This window comes from Mirounga leonina, unplaced genomic scaffold (genome assembly GCF_011800145.1).
Source record: "Mirounga leonina isolate KUSES-001 unplaced genomic scaffold, KU_Mleo_1.0 Mir_82, whole genome shotgun sequence".
NCBI classification, from domain to species: Eukaryota; Metazoa; Chordata; class Mammalia; order Carnivora; family Phocidae; genus Mirounga; species Mirounga leonina.
Genome location: NW_023270825.1, coordinates 56891778 through 56909399, shown reverse-complemented (window position 1 = coordinate 56909399; position 17622 = coordinate 56891778). Strand labels below are relative to the sequence as shown.

The 17622-nt window shown below is 37.4% G+C and overlaps 1 long non-coding RNA gene across 3 annotated transcripts in view; it reads left to right on the top strand.

Moving 5' to 3' along the window:
* Positions 1–17622, top strand: part of LOC118002110 — a 76884-nt gene that overhangs the window by 316 nt on the left and 58946 nt on the right. The window contains exon 2 of one of the 3 annotated variants that reach the window (XR_004676944.1): positions 17424–17453. The exons of the other annotated variants lie outside the window; for them this stretch is intronic. This is a non-coding gene — a long non-coding RNA (uncharacterized LOC118002110). The remainder of the gene's footprint in view (positions 1–17423; positions 17454–17622) is intronic. 3 annotated transcript variants of the gene reach the window in all.

Genomic DNA, 17622 nt, shown 5'->3' with positions numbered 1-17622 from the left:
GTCAGCGTGCACAGGGTTTCTGGGCGGACCCACCCGCGCAGGGTACTGTTAAGAGTTTGCGAGAGAAAGAGCCGCTAAGGAGAGGGAGCGGGCGGACTCGCGGGCTAACTCGGGCGGGCTGTGTCGGGAGAGGAGAAGCGCGGCGCGGGGCGGCCGAGAGCACAGACCGAGGCCTTAGGTGGACCTTCATCACTGGTCCGGCCGTGCAGATGACCTCTGCGCACATCTGGTCTGTGGGGAAGGAGTGAGGAGAGCGCCCCCCGTTGGATTTTGAGGGAGAGAGGGAAGAAGAGGCAAATGAGTTCGGTCTGTGGTGGATCATCAGCCTCTTCTCCGGGATTTGAGGGAGGCTCTGAGTTCCCGGTTCTGAGACTTAAAAGCACTAGTTGAAAAGAAGCTGATGGTTATGGTAAAGCTTTTCTTTAGTTTGGAGCCCGTAATTTCAGGGAAGGATTTTTAAAAGTGTCCCTTAACTTGATCACAACTTGGGAAGTAGTTAGCTGGTTGTAAAGGGCGGTGAAGTCAGAAAGGAGTAAGTGATTTTTATGTAATAATTGAGGATTGCTTTAGTGAGGCTGCCGCTCCAGAGCCTTCACTATGATCTTGGAACAGCCTTGTTCTCTTAGTAAACACCAAGAAACTGTTCTAAATATTTTTAGCTCTTTGAGGGCAAAACTCTCCATTCATGCTGCTTCGATGGCTTTTGGTGCCTTGCACGTAACATGTTGCCAACGATATAGTGCTACCTGTGAGTTCTCCTCAGCTAAGTACCTGTAAGAAAAAAAGCTGTCATTCTGGTAGGTCACTTCTCTGAACCTCTGTCTGCAAGTGTTCTTTCTATGTAATTATTATTATATCTTAATGAATAACGAATACTTATGGCAACAGCAGTGAATTAGGAAGTTGAGACTTGGATTTTAATTTTTTATTTCTTAAACTCATTGAAGTATTTTGAAGTAAAACCATAGAACTCTAGATATTCCATTTCTAAGTCCTTCAGTACGCATCTCCATAAAAGCATATTTAACTATATAACAAAAATATTATCACACTTTAAATAACATCTTAATGTTATTTAATATTCTAATATCTAATATTATAATTCTTCATATTTATCCATTTATCTCCCAAATGACCTTTACAGCTGTTTTATCCAAACCAGAATCCAGTTAAAGACCACACTTGTTTTTGTTTATGTATTTCAAGTCTCTGTTAATCTAGAATAGTCATTCCCCCAACACATTTTTTCCCCTTTGATTAGCTAAAGAGAGGAGACATTATCCTGTAAAATATCTCCCCTTCTATAATTTTTTGACTATTTTCTCTTGGTATTTAGCTTATCTCTCTAGTCCTTGAATTTCTAATAAAACTGGACATTAATGTTAATGGCTTAAGTTGGTGACATCTTGATCTCCCTCCTAAATTTATGCTTTATTTTTCTCCTTAAAGTAATCTGTAACATGTTATTTGGCTTCCTAAAAATGTCTAACTCCCCTATCAACCACTCACTTAATGCCCTTAATAATAATTGATAATTCTTGCTGGAATCATAATTTTATTAGGGTTTGCAAAATGATAGTTTCTAACTCTTTCATTTCATCTATATTTATTAATTTGCATTCTTCTGGATAGAAAGAATTTCTTTCATAAACTGGCAACATGTAGTTACTCCAAAATACAGCTTCTGTTGGAAAGTTAGAAAAAAAATACTTAGATGTTTTTCTTTTATTACCAATTTTGAAAGTAAGTTTTAGGGCCTCAAGGAGTGACAAATGAGTTTTTCTAGCTTTTATTTATTTTTTTAACATCATGTATTCATTGATTTTTGGTATATTTTAATTAGTTATTATTTTTAAAAAATATTTATTTATTTAAAGAGAGATAGTGGGAGCAGGGGGAGGGGCTGAAGGAGAGGGAAAGAGTCTCAAGCAGATTCTGAGCTAAGTGCAGAGCTGGTGGAGGGGCTTGATCTCAACCCTGAAGATCAGGACCTGAGCCGACATCGAGTCAGAAGCTTAATCCGATGATCCACCCAGGTGCCCGTAGTTATTTTTGAGTCTCAAATTTGATGCTTCTAGAGTGCTTCTCAAAGAATTCTGTGTGATTATTATTATAATAAAAAAATTCCTTGAGCATTTTTAGTAGATGTTACCCTGGACTGGGTTGGAAAGTGAGGCTAGATTTTGATCTTTTTTGCTTTTGCTATGATCTAGCTAGGTGACATTTAAACAATCTGCTTAACCTCTTTGGGCCTCATTTTCTCCATCTGTACAAATAGAGAGTTTTGACAAAGTTCCCTGCAGCTCTGATATTCTCTGACTTAAGAAGACAAAACTTATTTAGACATATTTTACATATCATAAAATTCACCCATTTCAAGTATACAAGTCAGTGATTTTTAGTAATTTTACCAAATGGTACAGCCATCACTGTAAATCAGTTTTAGAACATTTTCATCCCTTTAATAAGATACCTCGTGCCCATTTATAGCTAATTCCCACTCCTCAGACAGCCACTAATGCACTTTCTGTCTCTATAAATTTGCCTTTTCTGAACATTTCATATTGATAGAATCATACAATATATGATTTGTGTCTTCTTTCACTTAGCATAACATTTTTGAGGTTCACTCATGATGTAGCATGTGTCATGAACCCGTTCCTTTTTATTGCTGAATAGTATTCCATTTTATGGATTTTTTTTTTTTTAATCTACCCATTTACCAGTTGATGGATATTTAGTTCCCAGATTTCAGCTATTACGAATAACGTTTCTGTGAACGTTCATGTGCAAGTCTTTTGTGGACATGTGTTTTCATTTCTCTTGGGTAGATACCTAGGAAAGTGTATGGTAGGTTATATGGTAGTTCTGTGTATAACTTTTTGAGACATTGTCAAACTGTTTTCCAAAGTGGCTGTATCATTTTTCTTCCCAGAAGCAATGTATGAGGGTTTCCAGGCTCTGACTTTTTGAAGATCTTGAGATATCCTCTGATGGATTTGAGATTATTTTTCCTTATTCTTAGCATTTTGCTAGAAACAAACTGCATTTTTCTTGGATACCATTAATACTTAGTTTTTAATTATTAGGAATTGTTCCTAAAGGAAATAAAAATATATCAATCTGCTATAAAATAAGTCAGCTTCTCTGTTTTTTTTTTTTTTATTTTTTACTTTCATGTTAAATGAAGAATGGTGGTAATACTATTATTAATGAAAAGCTAAGACATGAATTAATAAGATGGTTTTTGCCTAGTTACCATAATAAAACCAAAAATTCCAATGATGGGATACAACTTGTTTAATAAGCCAACATCTTTAACATTAATCAAATATTTATTGAGTATGTGTATTCTTAGCATGTTAATTTTACGAGTTAGACTATTTCTCTTGACATATATACTAAAGTATAAACTTTATGATAAACCAACAAAATTGACTTCTGAACAGCAGCATGAAATTGCATTTTATAATGTCTGAACTAGGATTCAAAGTGTGGGAGGAAGTACTGACGTTACAAAGCTCATAAATACTCAGTAGTACTAAGCTCCTGGTTCCAAAAGTGGCATATTGTCACTATAGCAACTACCCATACTTATTTGGATCTGAAACCCAGGCAGTGAATGGTGGATAAGACTATAACATCAAGATAGATGTGTGCCCTGGTGGGTTGATGTGGTCTAATCTGTTGTTGGTCAAGTGTTTGTTCCATTTTTCTTATATTTATTATGATTGATTCAAGTTTTATGAAGTTATCTTAATTTGTATTAATGTGGGGTTTTTTTGGAGAGAAACTAAACATTTACTATTCTTATATTCTTCCTTTTCTAACATGCGAAGCTTGGTGCTTTTTCTTGTTAGGTTATTAAATATATTTGTACTGTAGCCTTTTCTCCATTTTTGTTTGGCAAGTTGTCAAACAGTAGTTATAAAAATATAACTTTTATTATGCTGAATCATTTGCAATATTATAGCAGAAAAAAACCCATGACAGATTTTATTTTAGCTACATCATAAAAAGATGCTTAAGACTACCAATAAGTGTGAAAATTGCCTAAATGCAAACATCTTTTGAAAAAATGTTTTTTTCTGAACAGGGTTTGGGTTTCAGATACTGTTGGCAAATAGAGATGACATAACTTCCTCCCAATTATCTCTTAGCATGCATCCATAAATTTACTTAGAGGCACAGGAGCCTCCTGGGAAAATAGAATTGGGAACCAGATTCCTTTCTCTCCACCCTTGTCTGATGGATTGGAATGGTTCCTAGTGAGGTCATATTACAGGAAAAAGAAGTGAAGGATTGAAGGGAATTTATCTTTAGGGAAAGTCTGCCCTGGTGAGCTGGCTGCAGGAGAAAGGATCAGTTTTTTTTCCCCCCGTAGGTGCACCATGTTGCTGATATCAGAACTGATTCTAACCAAGCCACTCACAAATTTGTTGTGCAAGTTTGTGAATTGGAAAATCTGTTTCTAAAAGAGACAGAGGCAGTGAGAGAAGAATTGGGTCCTGAGCAATGTGATAGTGAGTGGGGAGGACTGTAACTTACCAGAGGATGCTTCCCCCACTGGGAAAGTTGAAGGTTTCTAGATTTTCAGAAGACACTAAAATACTAATTTTTTTTAAAAAGAGGTGAAATGTCCTGATTGCTAGCTCATTCACATTAGGAATATTCTGTGGGCTACACAAAACCAGATTACCTGTAGGATACCAGGTTACAGCTTCTTTACCTGAGAGCTCTCATACATGTGGGCTGGAGTCACTTTGTGTTCTAATAGCAGGCCTACTAGCTAGTTCCTGTGCTTTAAGTCCACTTCCAGAGTTATTATTTTTTTTTTTCATTCTTACCTTTAGAATTTAAAGGAAAAAAAAGGTTTAGTGTGTCTACTTTATAGCATTATTGATTTCTTGCCTTTATGCTAGAGGATGGGTGTTTTAAGAGGTAATTTGTGTTGCTAAAAATATATTAAAAACTAAGTATTGCTGTTTTTGATGCAGTTGATTCAACCAATAGAGTTCCTTGACTTCTCGTTAAAATCAGTAACTGGCTGATTTTAATTATTTTAGTTGGAGTTGTACAGCTTACATTGTAGTATCCCGCAATGGGGTACATAGGACTATTACTCAAGGGGCACTGTCTCTAAGTAATCTTTTTTTTTTTTTTTTTTTTTATTTGACAGAGAGAGAGACATAGCGAGAGCAGGAACACAAGCAGGGGGAGTGGGAGAGGGAGAAGCAGGCTTCCCGCCGAGCAGGGAGCCCGATGTGGGATTCGATCCCAGGACCCTGGGATCATGACCTGAGCCGAAGGCAGACGCTTAACGACTGAGCCACCCAGGCGCCCTCTAAGTAATCGTTTTAATTGGGTTCCTTTGGTTGCTTAAGTAGATTAAATAATTAGGGAACTTTTTTATTTTCCTTTCTTCTTTTTTTTTTTTAAATGGAAACTATAGGGAGTTTAGGGGATATCCATAAACACATATCAGAGCATACCTGAGCCTCCCAGGGACTAGAAGGGGGAAATAAAAACATGAGTTAAGCTTACTCTCTTCATCTCTGAGTTCAGTAGTGTGTCTTTCATTTTTTTTCAGTAAGCTTCCTTTACTTTCTCATTTGCCCAGGGCCCCAGATTGCTGGCCCTTACTGGTCTACAAGGTCTTCTATCTCAAATATTCACTTTCATTTGCAAATTAGTCCTTTGTCTCCACCTGAAATTCTTGAGAGAATCTGAATGGGTCATCTTTGGGAGATAGGATACTAAAAAGTTGGTGGCATTCCTATTGATTACAGCGAAGTGTTCCTGCTGTTAACCTTAAAAATAAAACTGCCAGTTATTTTACCAGCAAACAATAGGTTTATTCAGGAATAGCAGAGAATTGCAATCTAGGACAAGCAAATTATGGCAAAACTGATGGCAGAACCTGAAAAAGGAGAGGAACAGTCTTCTATAGAGGAAGGGGGGAAGTTGGAAAGGCAGTTATAAACAAAAAGTCCATTATAGTAAACTGGGAATTTGAAGTATAGTGGTTTTTCATTGGCTGAGCTGTTGCCAATGGAGGAGGAAAGGCCTTCTTCCTCTTGCTGGGGCAGTGGGGTAGTATCCACCTGCAAGGTCCATCTCTTCCTGTTGGATTTGCAATTGATGATGACTGGTAGGGCATGAGAACTCCTCTGTGGAACCTCTGACTCTATTTTAGTGAGGTTTCCATTAATTAATTTTCACACTGCCCTAGTCCAATTAGCTGAATTTAGGAGGATGGAGTAATGTGCTGATGCTTTGTACAGATAGATGTGGGGATTAAGGATGAAGAGGGGAAGCTTTCTTCAGAAAGGGTGTGGGCCAGCAACCACTCTGAAATCTATCTAGAACAGTGGGTACCATGGCTCAGTGACTTTTTATCCAGAGATGCCTTGAACTCTGTATTGAACAAAAATGGCCCATGTTGATAACAGATCTTTTAGATAGTTATTGACTAGTCTTCAAATAGTTTCTTTGGTTTTCCTTACTCCTGGGAATACCCACCAGACTTTTCCAGGTCATAGTAGTTGAATAGCTGTAAGACTTTGTCATGAAGACCTATATACTTCATGGTATATAGGTGCAATTAGTGCAATATTCTCATTGAGGAATTTATTATTTATTCCTTTGGGAAAATCTCTTAAGGCTATTAGGTACTGAAAAGGAGAAATGAAGTGAGTATTTTCATACAGTAACATTAATTGGAATCTTACTTTGCTCCAGGGCAAAGGGGTTCCACTTGCTAGGCCAACTGTAATCAGTTTTAGAGGCTGAGGAGTACTATGTTGAGGATTTTGGATTTTGAAACTATTCTCTTGTTCTACTGGGAAGAGTGCCATGTTTGATTGTGACATCTGCCATGGTTGGAATTCTTGACCTGAATGACCTATATTTTCTGTCCCTAGTCTGAGTTAATTATTGTCTAAATGATACAATATATTAGTGCTTGTTTTCTACTTTGCTTTTGTTGTATGTATAATACATTCTTCAGTGGATTGTATTTGTGCCAATTCCTTATATTGTGGGTAGTGGCATATCACGTATTAAATTTTATAAGTAATTTTTTTTCAAATTAAGAATTTTTAAAAGCCACAATGATATCAAATTTCTAAATATAAAAATTTGTCAGCTCTTAACTGGATTCTTTAGGAATATGAACTACTTCTTCACATATGTTGAATATTAATAGGGGAGGAGTGGGGTGAGGGGAACTCATTCTTTTACACCACAAATAAAATACAATAAGTTTTCCATTCACTTGAAGGATACAGTTTCTTCCATGGTATTTACTTTATATACAGGAAGATTTTAACATCTCTAAAATCTAGCCTTTAAGCAAGAAGTTTCTAATTTTTTAGAAAATTAGAAATTTAGAAAATTCATAATTTTTTTTTAACTGAAGTAATACATGAACATGGTAATAACAACAAAAAATACTTTTGATGAAAAACAACAGTTTCTCATTCCTTGTCTGCCACTGTGAGGCCTACTCCCAGAAACAAACATTTTAAACTATTTGGGTATTTTGTTCTTTAGGTAATTTAAAAAAAATTTTTTTTTTCTTTAGGTAATTTTAAGTTACATGCTTTTCCTGCATCCCTTGATTGATTAACTTTAAATATCATCTATCTACTCCATTTTATAAAAGATGAAGACTTAGTTCAATTAATTACTCCCCCATCTCTCCTTATCTTCCTACTAATATTTGGATAGTTAATTACGAGTTTAGTTCTTCTCTTGGTTCTTAGATTAATCAGCTTTTGCTGCACAGCATCACAGTCTTTTGTATACAGGAGGGTAGATTATGGCAGATTAGGTAACTATTCAGCAGTTACTCCTCTCTCATCTACTGTCATGGGAAGAGTATAATTTCCCCCATACCCCTTTTAATGATTTTAGGCTTGCTCTTACAGCTTGCTTTGGCTAAGAGAATGTAGGAAGTGACAGTGCACCAGTTTTGAATGTAGGCCTTAAGAGGCATTAAATGTTTCTAATTTGGGGGTTTCCGACCTTTGTATAATAAAACATGTCCCAGTCATCTTTTGGCCACCATTGAGCCCCAGATGGAGAGACATGGAGAGGATGTCAACTTTACTGACAGCCTGAAACAGAGCTGCCTCAATTCACCTGAAGAATTTATTTCTAAGTGAGAAATATATGCTTATTTTATGTATGCTACTGAGATTTTGTGCCTGCTCATTTTGCATAAAAAAACTGATTAATATAAAAATGGGTACCTAGAAATAGGGTGTTGCTGTAACAGAAATTTAAAATATGTCATTTGTTTTGGGACTGGGTGGTGATCAATAAGAAAACTATTATAGAAGGCTGGAAAAAATGGTAAACTGTATTATGCAGTAGCAAAACATTTTATAAAATTGTTGTCTATAGTAACATAGAAGATAGAGATGTAACTAATGAAGTTAGCATTGGGCAAGGAAATTTCAAGGCAGAATACCGAAAGCATGATTTGGTTGCCTATAGCCTTACAGGATAAGGTACAAGAACAATTCAGTCTACCACATCTGACCTCTTGGTCCTAATTACTCATGTCACTCCCATTCCAATTGCCTAGTTTGTCATCTTAATATGTATGTATGGTGGGACATGCCAGTTGGCAGTCTTTCCTTTAGTGTGGGTGTACAGAAAGCTGTCAGGCTGCTGGTCTTCCAGATGCCACAAAGAGGAACGCCTGTCTCTGAGTCACTAAAACCATAGTGTAAAGTTAATTTTTATGGTGATATTTTTTTCTTTTTTCCTTTTAAGAGAAGGGCTCTAATTAATAAGGCTACTAGTTGCTGAAACAAATAAACCTGAAAATTTCCATGTTTTAATAAAATAGTTTTTCACTTGTTTAATGGTCCAGTGAGGGCCTTCCTTTCAGCAGGTAGCTTTTCTCTGCCTGCTGAGAATTCCTTCTTGTCTTGTGGTTCTGCCATCCTTAAAATGCCTTGTGATTCTCTGTCTCCTAGTGGAAGGGGGAAAGAATGGAGAAGGCACTTGATTGCCTTGGTAAGGAAATGACATTATTTCTCCTTATCTTCCATTGGCTAAATTTAGTCACATGTGCCTGCCTACATGCAGGAGGGTCTGAGAGATGCTGTTTATGGCTAAGCAGTTACTTCTTAGGGACAACTTTATACTGTAAGAGGAGATGTATGAATTTTGGTCAACAGATGGCCATCTTTGCTGCAAAGAATAATTTACATTCTTACTGTTTTTGGCCAGGGGTAAATATTAGGCTCCTTGTATGCTTTGTGAGTGGAGGTGGAAGAGGAGGGTAGGTAGTATATTTGATTGGTACAATTTTTCTATATTGAGATCTTCAATTAATCTCTGTTCTTAGCCAATCTTCTCACCCCTTTCCTAATATTCCTTAGGAAACAACGTGTCTCTGAGCTTAGAATCTCTCTGGGCTTTCAGTGAGCAGGTCAGCTATCAGCTCAGTTGCAACTTCCTCCTAGTATATTATGTTCTAAGTTGTCAGTATACTCCTGTCTACTTTCTGTCTCTCAGAAACTTGTTGAAATCTCTTTCTGGCCAATGACCAACTCTTTCCAAGCTGAGTTCTCTTTACTGTTATACAGGCTTAAGTATCTATACATTGTTTTTTATTTTATTTTATTTTATTTTTTTAAAGATTTTATTTATTTGACAGAGGAGACACAGTGAGAGAGGGAACACAAGCTGGGGAGTGGGAGAGAGAGAAGCAGGCTTCCCGCGGAGCAGGGAGCCCAATGTGGGGCTCGATCCCAGGACCCTGGGATCATGACCTGAGCCGAAGGCAGATGCTTAACGACTGAGCCACCCAGGCACCCCCATTGTTTTTTATTTTAATCTTCAGGACTCAGGTGAAGTAAAGATGGAATATCTTCAATTAGTACTTCTAGTAGAATTTTAAATATTTTGTAATATGTGCTACTTAAGGAAGATGCATTTACTATCCACCAGGGGCTGAGCACTTCTCTACATTCTGTAGGATATGTAAAAAAGTATGATATATGATCCCTGCAAGTGAAGAATTTCCACCTGCTCTATTCCAACTTTGATACCACTAATGGCTTACCTTTCTAGAACACTAATTCTGTTGTGGTACTTCTTGAGAAACTTTGATGCATTGCTTAGTTTTCCCTATGTAAACTCTGCCTGGCTTTCAGTCCCCTGCCTGTCAATACCTGACTTTCTAGTGAGAGCTGTTCAGTTCATTGTGTTATCAACATAGAATGTTGATTCTCATTTCTGTGCCTTTGTACATGTAATCTCCACTCTCTGGAGTTACCATCTTTTTCATATCTGAGTCCTATTTAAATAGAGATGCTGGCTTAAGGTTTCACTTTTTTTTTTTAAAGATTTTATTTATTTGACAGAGAGAGACACAGGGAGAGAGGGAACACAAGTTGGGGAGTGGGAGAGAGAGAAGCAGGCTTCCCGCAGAGCAGGGAGCCCAATGTGGGGCTCGATCCCAGGACCCTGGGATCATGACCTGAGCCGAAGGCAGATGCTTAATGACTGAGCCACCCAGGTGCCCCATTCACTTTTTTTTTTAAGTGTACTGTCTTCACTATTCCAGACTTCAGTGATCTTTTCCTTTGAACAGAAACAAAACTTATTTATCTGTATTATTTATCATTGATTCACACTTGTTCTTTCCCACAAAAGAAAGGAGAAATTACAGTTTTAGAGAAAAAGCCTATGGTATGTACCTCTTTGATTACCCTCCAGTATTTAGCATAGTGAAGAGTTTATGCTAAGTATATAATAAAGATTCATTGACTGAAGCCCAGAGTTGTTTAAATCAGTGCTACTCGAAGTGCAGACTGCAGACCACTGGTGCACTAACTGTTATCACTGTGCTGGAATATAAGTGTGGAAGTTGAGAATTAGCTTTAGAAACATTTATAGAAATTTGACAGTGGGAGCTTGGGTGACTCAGTCGGTTGTCTGACTCTTGATTTCTGCTCGGGTCATGATCTTAGGATCCAGGATTGAGCCCTGCATCTGGTTCTGCACTCAGCACGGAGTCTGCTTTAGATTCTTTCTCTCTCTCCCCCTCCCTCCCTCTGCCCATCCCCGCACTTGTCTGTATGCACACTCTTATCTTACTAAATAAATAAAATCTTTAAAAAAAGAAATTTGACAGTAATTTTATGTCTATTGAATTTATAATAAAAAATTTTACTTCTATTTTCCAGGTTTAAAAAATTGCTGGTAATTTCATTTTTGAAAGTGTCAGTCCAAAATGGATTAGAAAATTTTTAAAAATGGCATCTTACTACAGATAGTTCAGGAAGTACTAATTTAGACTACAAAGGATATGAGAATTTAGCAATGAAGAGATCAGTGTATTTTGGATTGGTAGAAGATTTCATGAAGAAGATGAGATTTCTTCTTGAAGGGTGAATAGGATTTGGATGGTTGTAAAGCATTGCATCATTTCTACGAGGGATAACAAGGTTTTAGACTACAAATGGAGGAGATGTGCTGATATGTTTTGTACCACAGAGGAGGTGCGAGGGAGAAGAGCCCTGGCAGAGTTAAAAATCAAGTGCACACACAGGGAGCTGACCAGATACTAGATACCATGACCATTTCCTGTTTATTTGGTGACTGCTCGAGCTATTGTATGCTAAAGATCATTCATTCCCATATGTCTGTTGCTGATTTCTCATGGCACTAGTAGTAGTGAGTACATTTTAAATTTTGCCTCTTTGAAACATTTCTTTTTAATTCAGCCTTTAAGAACTTAGATAGTTGGCTTATTGGTATGTTGTTGCCAAATTTATTCAAGCTTTAATATGAAGCTAAGCAAAATAAGGAAGAATAATTCATAAGAATTATTTTGAATTAAAAAAACCTGTTTTTGGTGTGCCTGGCTGGCACATTCAGTGGAGCACGTGACTTTTGATCTTGGGGTCTTGAGTTCGAGCCCCACAGTTCGTAGAGTTTACTTAAAAAATAAAAATTAGGGGCGCCAGGGTGGCTCAGTCATTAAGCGTCTGCCTTTGGCTCAGGTCATGATCCCAGGGTTCTGGGATCAAGCCCCCCCGTTGGGCTCCCTGCTCCGCGGGGAGCCTGCTTCTCCATCTCCCACTCCTCCTGCTTGTGTTCCCTCTCTCGCTGTGTCTGTCTCTGTCAAATAAATACAATCTTTAAAAAAAATTAAAATTAAAAAAAAAGTATAAATGCTAAAAAAACCTGTTTTCATCTTGTTCTCTATTTTCCTTTGTCAGTTTCATCTTGGATCAAAGCTTTTTCTCCTCATTGCTGAATTATAGTTATGAATTCAGAGACATAGGATTAAAAAATATTGATATAACTATATTCTCCTGGAGAATTAACATTTAGCTTATAGCACAAAATATGAGCTGAACTAGTTATTTTTTTAACTGTAGAAAAATATATATAACATAAAATTTACCATTTTAAGTGTATAGTTGAGCAGCAGTAGGTATAGTCACATTGTACAACTGTCACCACCACCCATCTCTAGAACTTTTTCATTTTTTCAAACTGAAACTCTATACCCATTAAACAGTGGCTTCCCATTTCCCTTCTTTCCCCTCAACTAATTATTTAAAATTTACCTATTTCTCTGTTTTGTTACTTGTCCTGTTTGCTGTCGGTATAAATGAATATATATTGAATACTTTTTATATATAGAACTGGGGCAGATACAGAGCAAGGTTGAATTACATTATAAAGCTGAGCAATTTGCCATGATATTAAGTGGTTTCCTAGGTGACAGTCTTGTATCATATTCTTTATCTTACATCCACGCTCCATTACATGTGCAAAAGTACAACTGTTTTTTTTTTTGTTTCAGAGGCTACCAGGAAAATGTCTCATTGCACTAGTCTGACAATTCTGAAGACAAAATTGAACTGAAATATTGCTTTGATTTCATCTGAGATTTTGAGTACCTAATGAACATATTTGCAAAATTATTAAATATGAAAATAGATGGTAACTTGTTATTTTTTAAAAGCCAGGATAAATTTTTATAGCTGTGGCATATATATGTGTGTGTATATATATATATATATGTATATATATATATGTGTGTGTATATATATATATGTATATATATATGTATATATAGTGAGATGTCCTGGTTTTATTTCTTCCTCTCAAGTTTTTCTCTGTCATGTTCATTTGTACCTCTTCCTCCCCCTGTCTGTTAGTTTGCCTATTTCCCATGGCTTTTGCCTTTAGTCTTTTGCTTAGAAATCTTACCTTTTTCAGAAAGTTCAGTTATCTCTCTGTGGGAAAATAACTTTTAAGTCTGTATTTCTTAACCCTGAGTTACAGCTCTGAATCTAGAACTGTGTCCTGAAATTTTCTCTTGTATGGTCTGCTATTACCTCAAACAAAATGTGTCTAATGTTGGACTTAACATTTTTCCGTCCACTTTAAACCTCTTTTCTTTTTTCTCTTTTTCTTTCCTTTCCTTTCTCTCCCCCTCCTTTCCTCCCCATCCCTCCTTTTATTTATCTTTTTTCTTTTCTTTTTTCTTTCTTTTCTTTCTTTCTTTCTTTCTTTCTTTCTTTCTTTCTCTCTCTCTCTCTCTCTCTTTCCTCCCTTCCTTCCTTCCTTCCTTCCTTCCTTCCTTCCTTCCTTCCTTCCTTCTAAATGGCACCGCTATTCTTTATATTATCTAAGCTTGACATTTAGTGGTCATGTCTTTCCCTATTCAGCTGGTCATCAAATCCTACTATTTCTGTCCATTGTTATGATCATTATCACTTCTGACTCTTTTCCATTGTTACTGCACTCTATCTAGTATAGTGCCTGGTCACCTGATGCCTGTATTAATGCAGTAGTTTCCTAGCAATAGAATTTTCTCTTGAGTTTTTATACCACTTTGTTTTTTTTCATTGTTAATATGAATAGTATCTTTTTAAAATTATGTTCAGTTAGCCACTGTATAGTACATCATTAGTTTTTGATGTAGTGTTCAGTGATTCATTAGTTGTGTATAACACCCAGTGCTCATCACAACATGTGCCCTCCTTAGTACCCATCACCCTGTTATCCCCTCCCCCCCCGAAACCCTCAGTTTGTTTCCCGGGGCCCATAGTCTCTCATGGTTCATCTCCCTCTCTGTTTTCTCCCCCTTCAGATTTCCCTCCCTTCCTCTATGGTCCTCTGTGCTATTGCTTATGTTCCACATATGAGTGAAATTATATGATACTTGTCTTTCTCTGCTTGACTTACTTCACTTAGCATAATTCCCTCCACTTCCATCTATACCACTTTCTCTGTAAGTTTCACATGAAAGTTGTGAAAAGCTATTAGATTATAGTTGATTGTGTCTCTTTCTCATCATTGTCTTTTTCATCTTTGTATCCCACAAAAGACTTGCATCATGGTTGGTAGTCAACAAAGGTTTTTGAGAATATGGTATTCTAACTATAACTTCTTTTCCTTGTAATGTATTTTATACAGTATTGTCATGTTCTTTCATTCATTTAACAAATATTTATTGAGTGCTTATTATGTGTCAAGGACTCTTTTAGGTGCTAAGGATAGAGTAATCAACAAACAAAACAAACAGATATGTATGACTCCTGGTCTAGTAAGGATAGAAGAATGACAAGTAAGCAAAATATATAGTGTGTTAAATGGTGATAACTGCAAAGGAGAAAAAAAAATGATGGAATATGAAGGGAGTATCAAGGGTGAAAGGTTGACATTTTGGATAAAGTGGCCATGAAGGCCCTTCTGTAAAGGTGGCATTCGAATAGAGACTTGAATTGAGTGGGGAGGGAATATCTGGGGAAGGAGTGTTCCAGGCAAAGGGAACAGCAGGTGCAAATGACCTCAAGGTACAGGTGTGCCTGGCATGTTTGAATACTGGGGAGGAGCAGAGTGGAAGATTAGTAATAGGAATCAAGGGGAGAGAGATTTGAGTGGGAAGACACAGACTGTAGGTCACAATATTAGGAGTGTGGTTTTACTCTTAATGAAACATACAAGTGAAATGATCTGACTTACATGTTAACAGAATCATTGTGGTACCCATATTGAGGAGCAAAGGGAGATAGGGAGATCAGTTAGGATCTTTGACATCAATCCCGGTCAGAGATAACGCTGGCCCAGACCTCAGTGATTGCAGTGGGAGTAGTGAGAGGTATTCTGGTTTGGGAATATTTGAAGTAGAGCCAACATAATTTTCTGATGGATTGGATGTGAGGTACAAAAGGAAAAGAAGAGTCAAGGATCATTTGAAGGTCTTTGGCCTGAGCAGCTAAAGGATGGAATTGCCATTAATTGGGAATGTAGGTGGCTCCGAGAGGAGCAGGTTTGGCAGGGGATTTTCGGGAGTTAAGCTTGGCATGTGCTAAGTTTGTGATGCCTGCTTGACATCCATGCTGAGAAAGACTGTCTAGGTTCATGTGGGTATACTAGACTGAAGTTCAGGAAGGAGGTCTGGAAGTCATCAGTGTAGAGATAATATTTAAGATTATGAGACCATTTGAGTCATCTAGAGAGATAAGTGTAGAAAGAAAGATTAAACATTTTGAAATACCTTACTCCTTCATAACTCTGCTTGTTGCATACCCACAAAGGCTGCAGGTTCTCCATGGCCTTTCACAGTGTATTTTCATATAAATCTTTTCTTTCAGTCAAACTGGAGTACCTATGTTGCCTAAGCTCTCCTTTTGCATTGTTGCTTTCCTATTTTTGCTCATTGTATTCCTTTTACTTAGAATGCTTTGACTTCTCTTTACTCAGTTTTATTTTGTAAAATTCTGTATCTTTTATTCCATTCCCTTTATCTTGTCTGTGTTGTAAAGTTCGTCATATTTTTATCTGTGTCCTTTTTTCCTAGTGAGCTAATGAGATATATCACAGGGGCCATGATTTTCAGTGTTTTCTACAGAGATCAGAATCCCAGTTCTACTCCTCAGAGGCAATCTGTGGAGAAACAGTTTTTCCAAACACTAGAGACTTGGAGGAAGCAAGGATGTTTGGGAACATCTGGATATTGATTCTGTTTTCTCCTCTTAAATAAAGTTGCGGCCTTATCGGCACTGGATTTGGCTCAAGAACCGGCAGGAACCCACATGTTTGTAATTTCTTCCCATTAAAGGATATGGCTTGTTAGGGGTGGTTCTTCCCAAAATGATGATGTAAGCCCTGAATTTAAAAGAGAAGTAGAACCATAACAATTTGGCTTGTCCGATATTGCCAGACCCTACCTTGCCCTCCTGCTGGTAGTGCAGGACTCTAGAGGCCAGTGGAAGCAGTGCTGAGATATTCTACATCTATGCCTGCTCTGAGCGTCCGTCTCACTACTGATAAGATTTTGGATATTCGGCTAAGTAATCGGGAACTAAATTTAAACTTGTGTGAGCGTCCTTGTTCATTCATGTGTTGTGTTCTTTCTTCTAATTCATAGCTGCTACCTAACCTTTATTTAGGACTTAACTTACATTGGCTAGTCACAGTTTTAATGCTCTATAAGTATTAACTCTTTTAACCATAATATCCAAATGAATTAGCCATTTTCAGATAAGGAAATCGAGAAGAGTGAGTAACCTTCAGTAATGCTATTAATACTAAGTAGAGGAGTTGGGTTTTGATCCCAGGAAGTTTTGATCTAGAGCTTATACTTTTTTTTTTAAAGATTTTATTTATTTTTCTATATATTTGAGAGAGAGAGAGAGAGCGTGCACACATGAGTGAGCACGAGCAAGGGCAGAGCGAGAGGGAGAGGCAGACTGCCCGCAGAGCAGGGAGCCCCATGCGGGTTGATCCCAGGACCCTGGGATCCTGGGATCCCAAGGGCAGACGCTTAACCGCCTGAGCTGCCCAGGCACCCCCAGAGTTTATACTTTTATTATTTATTTATTTTTATTAAAAAAAATTTAAAGATTTTGTCAGAGAGAGAGGGAGCGCGCGGGTGAGCACAGGGGGGAGCAGCAGGCAGGTGGAGAAGCAGACTTCCCACTGAGCAGGGAGCCGATTGTGGGACTTGATCCCAGGAACCTGGGATCATGACCTGAGCTGAAGCCAGGTGTCCCAAGCTTATACTTTTATTTATTTATTTATTTTTAATTATTTTTTTTTTAAAGATTTTATTTATTTATTTGCGAGAGAGAGAATGAGAGACAGAGAGCACAAGACGGAGGAGGGTCAGAGGGAGAAGCAGGCTCCCTGCCGAGCAGGGAGCCCGATGCGGGACTCAATCCAGGGACTCCAGGATCATGACCTGAGCTGAAGGCAGTCGCTTAACCAACTGAGCCACCCAGGCACCCCCAAGCTTATACTTTTAAATGCTGTACTATACTAGCCTGTCTGAAATGCTGCAAGCAGGTTTTAATTATTTTTGTCCTCTAATGAATGCCTCTATAATTTAAAATAATATACTTACATCACTGTTTCTTGATTCATCATCTAAGGCAATAACTGTTGATGACCTGCCATTAAAGGTGAGGATTTAGTTCATTTACGCTACTCTTGTGCTACTTCAAATTTTATATAGTTATATATTATTGATGTTATTTTCTCTATCTTTGCAATTCCAGTATACCTAAAACTCCATTTCATGTTCCATTAGCTATTAACAGTATCTCTTATTTCTCATTTTATAAAGTGAGG